Genomic DNA, 9,158 nt, shown 5'->3' on the forward strand with positions numbered 1-9,158 from the left:
AAGAGGCTCGGCGGGAGCGCAGTGTGAACCAACACCCCCACAGGTGCTCCATTCCCAGAATTCTCCGCCCAGCCCCGCTCCGGACCCCGCCCCTCCCGGTGAGGCTGAAAAGTCGCCTTTCCCAGTAGCGGGGGCCTGACCCGGTCTTCAACCCAATGAGCTGAGACATCCACCTCCCTCCCGCGTTTTTGCACAGCCAAGCCCCACAGCGGAAACCATTCCTAGAAAATGGGCTCTTTGGGATAGAATTGCCCCTCACACTGCTCCCTGTTGGCACAGGGCTCTTGAAAGGGTGAGCGGGGAAAACTAGTTGGTTATGACGGGCGTTCAGCAAAGTAAGTGCAAGTCTGGTGACCTGAAGGTGAATCCCTGCTAACATGTTGGAACCTGACCTTCCCTGAAAGCCTGCTGCGAGTGATGAAAGCGCCTGGTGAACTGTAAAGGCTTAGCACGGTGTGAATCACCTTCTATACCATTCCAGGGGGTAGGAATTGTGGAGCACTGAGAGGGAAACCATTCCAGGAGGGCCTTCAACTCCGAGGGGCGGTGAATCTCCATGTCCTGTCCTCATACTCCTCATCGTAAAGACCTTGAGGCCCCATTTTTGCTTATGACCAGCAACAATTGGATAATTTGTTCACTTTTTTCTTAACGACAGGTAAGGATATGACGTTCAGGTCTTGAGCTGGTTCGTCATTATACCCGTCATACAGTAGATGTTTGGCCAAGTATATATAGAAATGTGGCCAGGTAAGGAAAGAGGGTGATCAATTATTTCTGCCCTCAAGGAATGGGAGATTCAACCAAGTATAGATAAATATATGGGAAAACAAAGGTGGTGCCCACATTCTTGCCAATTGCCAGGGAATGTGGATACTGAAGACTTCTGGGAAGGGCAAGAAGGAAGTTTGCTATGACTTCGGGCTGAGTGGAGGAGATTCAACTAGGCAGAAGAGAAAAAGAGGGCCCTTCAAGAAGGAAAACCCAAGATGTCACACAGAGCCTGCTGGACATTGAGACTATGTCATCTTGTAGGAGGATGGTAGTATAATGAAGAAATAAGAGAAAATATCAGAATGGGTGCTGGGTACTGCAAAAGCCTTAAATCTTGTCACATACATTTACTAGAAAAGACTCAAAAATGAACTCTATAGTCTGTTACAGTTTCCTAATGCCTATCATATATACTTATCTACATTCCCCTTTTATATACCATGTCACACTCTATTAAATAGTCTTTATAGTGTTAAAACATGTAAGCTTCAGGGGGTCATTGTCTTGAATACTGGGATACCACCTACTTCAAACTCCCCATGATATGCCAACTGAAGAGTTGGCACTTGGTCCACAGAAGCCTTCCAGGACACTTTGGGGTGAACATTCACTCTTGACCTACAGGTGCCCTGCCTAAGATTTAACATTTGAATCATCCATGAACCTACTCTGCTCCAAAAGAGAGCACATGTATTCCACCTCCTAATCCAGGCTCTTGATCTTCATACACTTTCATAAAACTTTTCTTCCCTTGGCTTTTTTTGAGAAAGTGTCATGTAGCCCAGGCTTACCTGGAACCTGTTTTGTAGCCAAGGATAACACATCACAAAACAGGAAGAGTAAGAATCTGTAAGTAGAAGAGCCATGTCACTATTTGCAGTCAAGTTACATCCTACCCTAGCACTCTCTGCTCTTGCTGTCCCCTCTGCCTCGAACAGCCTTTCTGTAGTGCCATCCCACAGCACTTTTCCCACCATTGGGAATACTCTTATTTCTCAGCCTTTGCAGTATGCAGCTACTGAACACTTGAAATGTGGCAAGTGTTCCTGAAGAACTGAATTTTTAGTTTTATTTCATTTTAATTATATAAATTTAGATAGCAGCATATGGCTAGTGGCTATCCAATATGGCACAGCACCATTCTAGAAATCCACATTTCTCTTACCCAGCTCATTTCTTATATCCAAATGTCACCATTTCAGTGAGGCCTTCCATGATCACATGATATAAAATTGCAGCCCTTCCCAGCCATTCTCATGCTGAGCCTTTGCCCAGTCCTTCACAGAGCTTGTTGCCATCCAATAATCTATATATTCATTCTGTATGTTGTACTGATTTAGTCTCTTGACTGCAACTAGAATTCCACTCCATAAGGGCAGGTGTTTGTTGTTGTTTAGTATATTTAGTATGTAGAAATACTCATTGAATAATTGAATGCTTCTGTATATGAGAGCTCAGTTATTCAAATGGTACTTAAGTTTGGTTTTTAATGTAAAACCTCCTAATTTTGCAATACTGAAAGCTTAAAAACTGTAAGAGCTGTGTGTACAAACCTCATAAAGGTCAAACAAGACCACTGGCCAGCACATCACAACTTTTTCTAAAGGCTGTGGTACCAAAGATGGCTTAAGAACATGACATCATCAAGGCTGCATTTCTGGAAATACTTATAGTGAGAAAACACAAATTGTATTGGCTTTTGGCAGTGAAGATGGAGAGCAGAAAGATGTCCCTGACAACAAGCTAGCTGCTAAGTGATGAGGGCTGAACTGTAGCAGTGAACCAGAAATGAGCCAGACATTAGGACAAAAGAAAGCTAAGAAGACAGGAAACAACTTCACATGGTACTGCAGGCTACATGTCCCAAAGATGACCATCACATTGTCTCTTGTCCCCGAAGTTCTGCATTGTGACATTGGTACTCTCCCACGAAGACATGGGGTCTATTTCTCCAATTCCTTCCATTTGAACAGGCCTTGAGGATGTTTGGCCCACTGAGTACAGAGATTTCACCAGATCTGTAAACAGCCCTTAATTGGCCTGGCTCTACCATTTCCTGCTGTATTGGAATGCTTGTTCTTAGACTGTGCCCACTCAGAAGCCAACATGCCTGTTCTGAGGTGCCCAAGCCACATAAAGAAGCGCCGTGGAGGGGGGTGAGGGGAAGGAGGAGAGGGGAGAGGGTAGGGGAAGAGGGTGAGGGGAGGTGGGGGTTCTGGCTCTTGAGTTCCCATTAAAGAACAGCATCAACTGCAGGTCATCCATAACCCATTTAGGATGCCCAGCCCAGCCTAGTCTTCAGTCAGCTTCGATACAGGACAGCATCTGAGAGCAACCAAACTTGAGAGACCTGAGCAAGTACTACCCAGCTGAGCCCCATCAACCACTGAACTGTGGGGAAGAGTAAGAAACTGGTTTAAGCCTTAACTTTAGAGGTATTTATTTATAGTAATAGATGATCAGAACACACGGTCAACAAAAGCATGTGAGTCAAAAAGGAGAAAATTACTTTTTCTTTTACTAATTTTTTGGTACATGCATAAAAAAACTATAAAACTTTGTTGCCTGGAGTGGCAGCACATGTCTGTAGTGCCAGCCAACAGTATAGGCGGGAAGATTGCAAATATAAGGATAGATTGAACTATATAGTGAGAATCTGTCTAAAAAACAAAAGGGTAGGGACAGAGCTTAGTGACCCAATGCTTCCCTAGCATGTGCAAGGCCCTGGGTTCGATCCCTAATACCGAGAAAAAAAAAAAAAAAAAAAAAAAAACTCTTGGAATTAATTGGAATTAACCAGATGAGGAAAAAAAGACAGGAGTTTTTTTTTTCATGTGTGTTTAATAAACATACATTGTAAATGTGTTACCTACTCAAACAAAAATTTCATGGTACCAGATTTAGAGAAGTCAGAGAGTTGGGCAATTGGGTTTTGTGGGGTTTAGTTTATGTAGCAGTTGAAAAACATAAAAATCAGGAGCCATGAAGCCTCTCAGGCTAGTCACTTATGCTGACTAAATTAGAGAGCATATAAGTGAAAACCCAACCAGTGAGAGGAGAGATGAGCTGGAGCTCTTGAGAAATGACTAGACATTAAAAACATGATGGTAAAGAACCACCGTAGGCTAGTGGACAGGGGAGGGGCACAGGTGGTCTTCCAACATCATAGCCATCAAGACTTTTATATGTCTTCTTTGGAATACAACCCTTCCACATGTCCCATTTTTCATGGTGTCCCATTGAAAATGTTTTACTTTTTTTTTTTTTTCTGCTCTCAAAAATAAATATACATGCCAGCCATGGTAGCACATGCCCTTAATCCCAGCACTCAGGAGGCAGAGGCAGGAGGATCACTGTGAGATCAAGACCAGCCTGGAATGCTCTACATAGTGAGTTCCAGGCCAGCTGGGGCTACATAGTGAGAACCTGTTCCCCGCCCCCAAAAAACAAAAATAAACATATGTAATTTCTCTTTTTACTCAACTCTGCCAACATCACAGTATGTAATAACCAAAATGGACAAATCTGAGGCTGACCTTCCTCAGGACTGAGGTTGAGCACGTAGGTGATCAGAAGACAGATGGTTGCACAAGAAACCCAAGTCCTCCCATACTGCCTCTACTAAGAATGCCAGGGAGAACCATTTGTGTACTTGATACTAATGCTATTTTTGTTTTCTTATGGAATGAATATGCAATTGGGAGAAATGTAGCAAAATAATGAAACATGTTTCAGATCTAAAAATGTTAAGGCTTTATTTTAGTCTTCAAGAATCATAAATAGAACTATCTGCCATCATACTGCTCATAGCAAACCTATATGATACTGTGCTATTATTTTTGTAGTGTGTCACGCACTATTCCTCATGTAAATGTTCCCTTGAGGGTGATAAACAAACTTCCCTTGTCCTATTTGCATCGGTGGCTCCAGCCAAGGCAGTAGCTGATGAGGCTGGGTCTCGGGATCGATGCTCTTACATCTGAGTTCATCTTCTATTCAATGCACTTAAAATCTTGAAACAGAATTTCTTCATGCCTTTTCACTTACTGTTTACTACTGTCACCTTGGAAACTGTTTTTAAATTAGGTGTTCAAAGTTACCAAGCCCTCTTAGGTATTTAGGGAATTTTTGCAAAAAAATTAACAAGTAAATAAAGGAACAAAAGTTCTGCATGATCAAATGCCCAGAATGACAAGACAATAAAAAACATAGCCAACAGACAGCAAAGGCCAAGCCAGTCTTGACCCACTCACCCCTCTCTGCTTAAAAAAAATTATGCATCCTTATACAGACCAAAGAATACCTCTTCTTACAAGCTATCTCTGTTCTTCCCATTTGGGACTAATCTTTCCTCTCGGAAACCTTGGTATTTACCTAAACTGTGATTCTCTTTTTACCACCTCTCTTATCACAGTCTGTACTGTACTTGAATTAAATCAGAAACTCTTGCTTGGTCTACTTGAAGTTATAAACCCCTTACATGCAGAAGTGCTTCATTTTTGTATTGTTCTCTAGCATCTAATACAGTGCCTAGAATGTGCTAGTAAATAAGTGCATGCAGGAGTTAATGACGGATGAATGAACAAATGAATGAGTAAAACCATGACTACCTAAGCACTGCAATCCTAAATTAAGGAAGGCAGTACAGAGGTCTTGGTAAGTACAGAGTCTCTAAGGTTGTAATAAATGCATTACCCCAAGGGTGATGGGAGGCTATAAATGGACTCCAGATGGTGGCATGTTCAGATCATCAGGGAAGGAAGATGATTTTAGCATCAGTATGTAAAGTGCCTTAGAACAGGGAGATGCTGAACACTGGGCAGCCGACAAAGCAGGCTGTAGGATCCCAGCCATCCAGCATTAAAAGAGTAATCCCTAGGACCAAGTTACCAGAAACAGCTCCTGTGCTTCTCATGTATTTGTATTAGCATACAGTTTCTGCATGACTTAAGTGTGGTAATGTTTTTAAGACTGTAAATGCTAAATCACTGCACATATAACACTGCCTTTCTGCTAGGAGGGAAGGGAAGAAGCAGAAGATGTGCCTTGGAGAAGCAGACACTGGGCTAGGCTGAAAAAAGAAAATGGGAAAGAAAACAGAAGTCGAAGTTCATGCCCACCCAGAAACTACATACCATTTTATTCTGTATTACTTTATTTTATTTGCTTTTTTAAACAGTATTTTTTCCCTTATTTTTCTTTTGTGTGTATGAGTGTTTTACCTACATGTATGTAAGTGTGCCATATGTGTACAATGCCTTGGAGGCCAGAAGAGGGCATCAGATCCACAACTGTAGTTATAGACAGTTGTTAGCTGCCATGTAGGTGCTGGAAACTGAACCTGAGTCTTCTGTAAGAATGGTCAGTGCTCTTAACTCCTGAGCCATTTCTCCATCCCTCAATTTGATTTTTGAGACAGGGTTTCTCTGTGTAGCCCAGGATGTCCTTGAACTCATTGTGTAACTCAGGCTAGCCTGAAGCTTGCAGTCATCCTCCTGCCTCAGTCTCCTAAATGCTAGGAGTACAGATGGGTGTCACCACACCTTTCTCCCCAAATTGTAGACCTTTAAGAATACAGTACTATAGCTGGACTTGGTGTTGTACATCTATAATCCCAGCAATCAGGAGACTGAGGCAGAAGGATCATGAGTTTGAGGCCAGCATGGGCTACATAGCAAGACCCTGTCTTACTAAAACGAAGGGCTGGGGATGCTCAGTGGTAGAACATTTGCCTATTATGGGCAAAGCCCTGGGTTTGCTTGCCAGCATTGCAAAAATACCACTTCTAATAATAATGCAGTAGTTTCATGTATTGCAGTTTCACTTTTGATGGTTTCAGTTTCCTCCAATTATATGGTCTGAAAAGATTAAAAGGGAAATTCCAGAATAAGTAATTTTAAAATGTTAAATTATGTGCTGAATATCCAGATGAAATCTCATGCCATCTTGCCATGTTTCTACTTCAACCAGTATATCCTTGCAGAATACATTGCCTATCCAGTTGTCACCTAGCAGCTATTATGGTTTGGATATGAAGTGTTCCCACCACAAAGTTTGAGTGTTGAAGGTTTGCTCCTCAGTTAACACCACAGAGAGATGACTGAACTGTGAGGGCAATAACTTCATCAATGGCTTCATCCATTGAGGAGTTCATTTTTGAAGGGACTGTTAGGAGGTGGACACTGGTGGAAGGAAATAGGTCACAGGGATAATGCCTTTGAGGGATATATCTTACTTGTAGCCCCAGGCCCTCACCCCTGCTCTGCTTCCTGGTCACTATTACGGGAGCCGCCTCTCTTTTATTGATGTTCTCCTTACCATGGTGTTCTGCCTTATCATGGCCAGGTCCAGTGGAACTAGGTACCATCAACTGAAACACTACACCCTGATCCAAAACAAGTCTTTCTTCCTTTAAGCTGATTTGTTCAGGTGTTTTGTCACAGTGATGAAGAGTGAGTGGCACAGGTAGGATTCTTTGTTTTCATATAGACTGTTGCCATATCACAGTGCTTGTATTCAAGTAGTCCTTATTTTACTTAACAGATTAACTGTTCTATTTTGTGATTGGTTGTTGTTGATCTCTTACTATGCATACTCCATCAAATTTATCATAGATTATAAGTGTAGGAACAAAGCATAGTACATAGAGAGTTTAGTAGCATCCATGGTTTCAGACATACATTAGAGATCCTGAAACATAAGATAAGGGGACACCACTGTATCCATCTTCCTGTTTGCTTGTGTTGAGCATCTGTAAAAATTGACCAAAGCTAAGTACAGAATAAGCCATAAGCAAACCTGTCTTAGAGGCTACTAGAATCTTGAATGAGCTCAAGTGACTTTTGAAGATCTTGATACAAAGTTGTAAATTTGGACCAGAGAATACTGGCAACAGCAGGTTTCCAAGTTCTTTAGCTGGAGGAAATGACGGCACCCAAGGGATGACAAGGGAGTGGTTTTTCAATAAAATGAAGGGGAATTGGACTGACCCTATGCTGAGATAAGACCAGAGGATACTACTTCTCAGTTAAGACCAGAGGAAACACTTCTTCCCCACATAATAAAGGTTTTTCTATCTGTTAAAATGCTACTGGAATTAAGAATGGCTGCTGTCCTTGTCAAGTGGGGAGTTTGGATTGGGCTAGATAGCATTGTGTTTCTTCAGCAGGAGAATTGAACTGGATGACCTGTAACATCATTTCTAATCAAAGATGTTATTTCACTAGCTTTAGTGCATGTTGAAGTGCCTATAGGGGCAGGAATCTTGGTGTAGTCTGAGGACACTATAGTTGTTCAAGATCCTTTGAGGGGTTCTGAGTGGGTCTTTAAAAAATAATACCATCAGCCTATCGGGATGGTTCAGCAGGTAAAGACACTTGCTGCTAAGCCTGATGATCGGAGTTTGATCCCAGGAGTTCATATTGTAGAAGGAGAGAACAGAGTCTTGCAAGTTGTCTTCTGACCTCCACATGCACATCATGCATGTGTGCACCCCCCCACACACAAACACAAACACAAACACAAACAAATGTAAGAAACCATAACAATTCATTTTCTTTCTTTTTTCTACTTTTCCCCCCCTTTTGCAGAGCTAGAAAGCAAACCCAGGGCCTCATGCAATCAAGGGAAAATGCTCTACATACCTCTCAGCTATATCCCCAGCCCTAAACTATTTCCTTCTTAATATTAAAATGTCATTGGCTCCCTTTGCTCTCATTCTCATGAGTATACATGGTGCTTTCTGGCTATAGCCATGGGTGTTGCACAGACAGAATACAGGAACAGATATGAAAAGCTAGCTGTTTCTATTAAGCCAGACATTAGAAAAATTAACAAAATAGAAAACAGTGCCTCTCTACTCGCTGAATTGGTTTTGTTTTCAAAAACGTGGAACTTTTCCATAAAATGTTTTTATATTAACATATAAATTGTTAAACAAATTAATAAGTAAACATTTTAAATTCTCACTTTTAAGCCTTAATATGGTAAGTGTCCTTAGCCAGAAACCATGTAAAACCTCTTTGGGGTCCTATATAATTTAAAAATGTAAAAGGTTCCTGACCCCCAAATAATTGAGAACTACCATTATAGGGTACAGTGGTAATCAGAATAAAGGATGATATGAATCTGTTCAACATCCTACATCATCTGTGCTCAGCCACTTTCACAGAACTAACATCACTTTTATCCCAACACAGAGCATAGAGCTTCTACAAGGCTGGAGGAGATTAAATGGCATCAAGTCTAGCGATTTCTGCTTTCTAGCTGTGTGCCCTTAAGGTCCATGAGTTCTTCTGTCCTGGTTTCTCTTCTGTGTTCTGTTCTGTGTAATACTAATGCTGTTAGGCTGCTGAAAAGATTAGACAAAATACATGCAAAGAATC

This window comes from Nannospalax galili, unplaced genomic scaffold (genome assembly GCF_000622305.1).
Source record: "Nannospalax galili isolate Female #2095 unplaced genomic scaffold, S.galili_v1.0 scaffold158, whole genome shotgun sequence".
NCBI lineage: Eukaryota > Metazoa > Chordata > Mammalia > Rodentia > Spalacidae > Nannospalax > Nannospalax galili.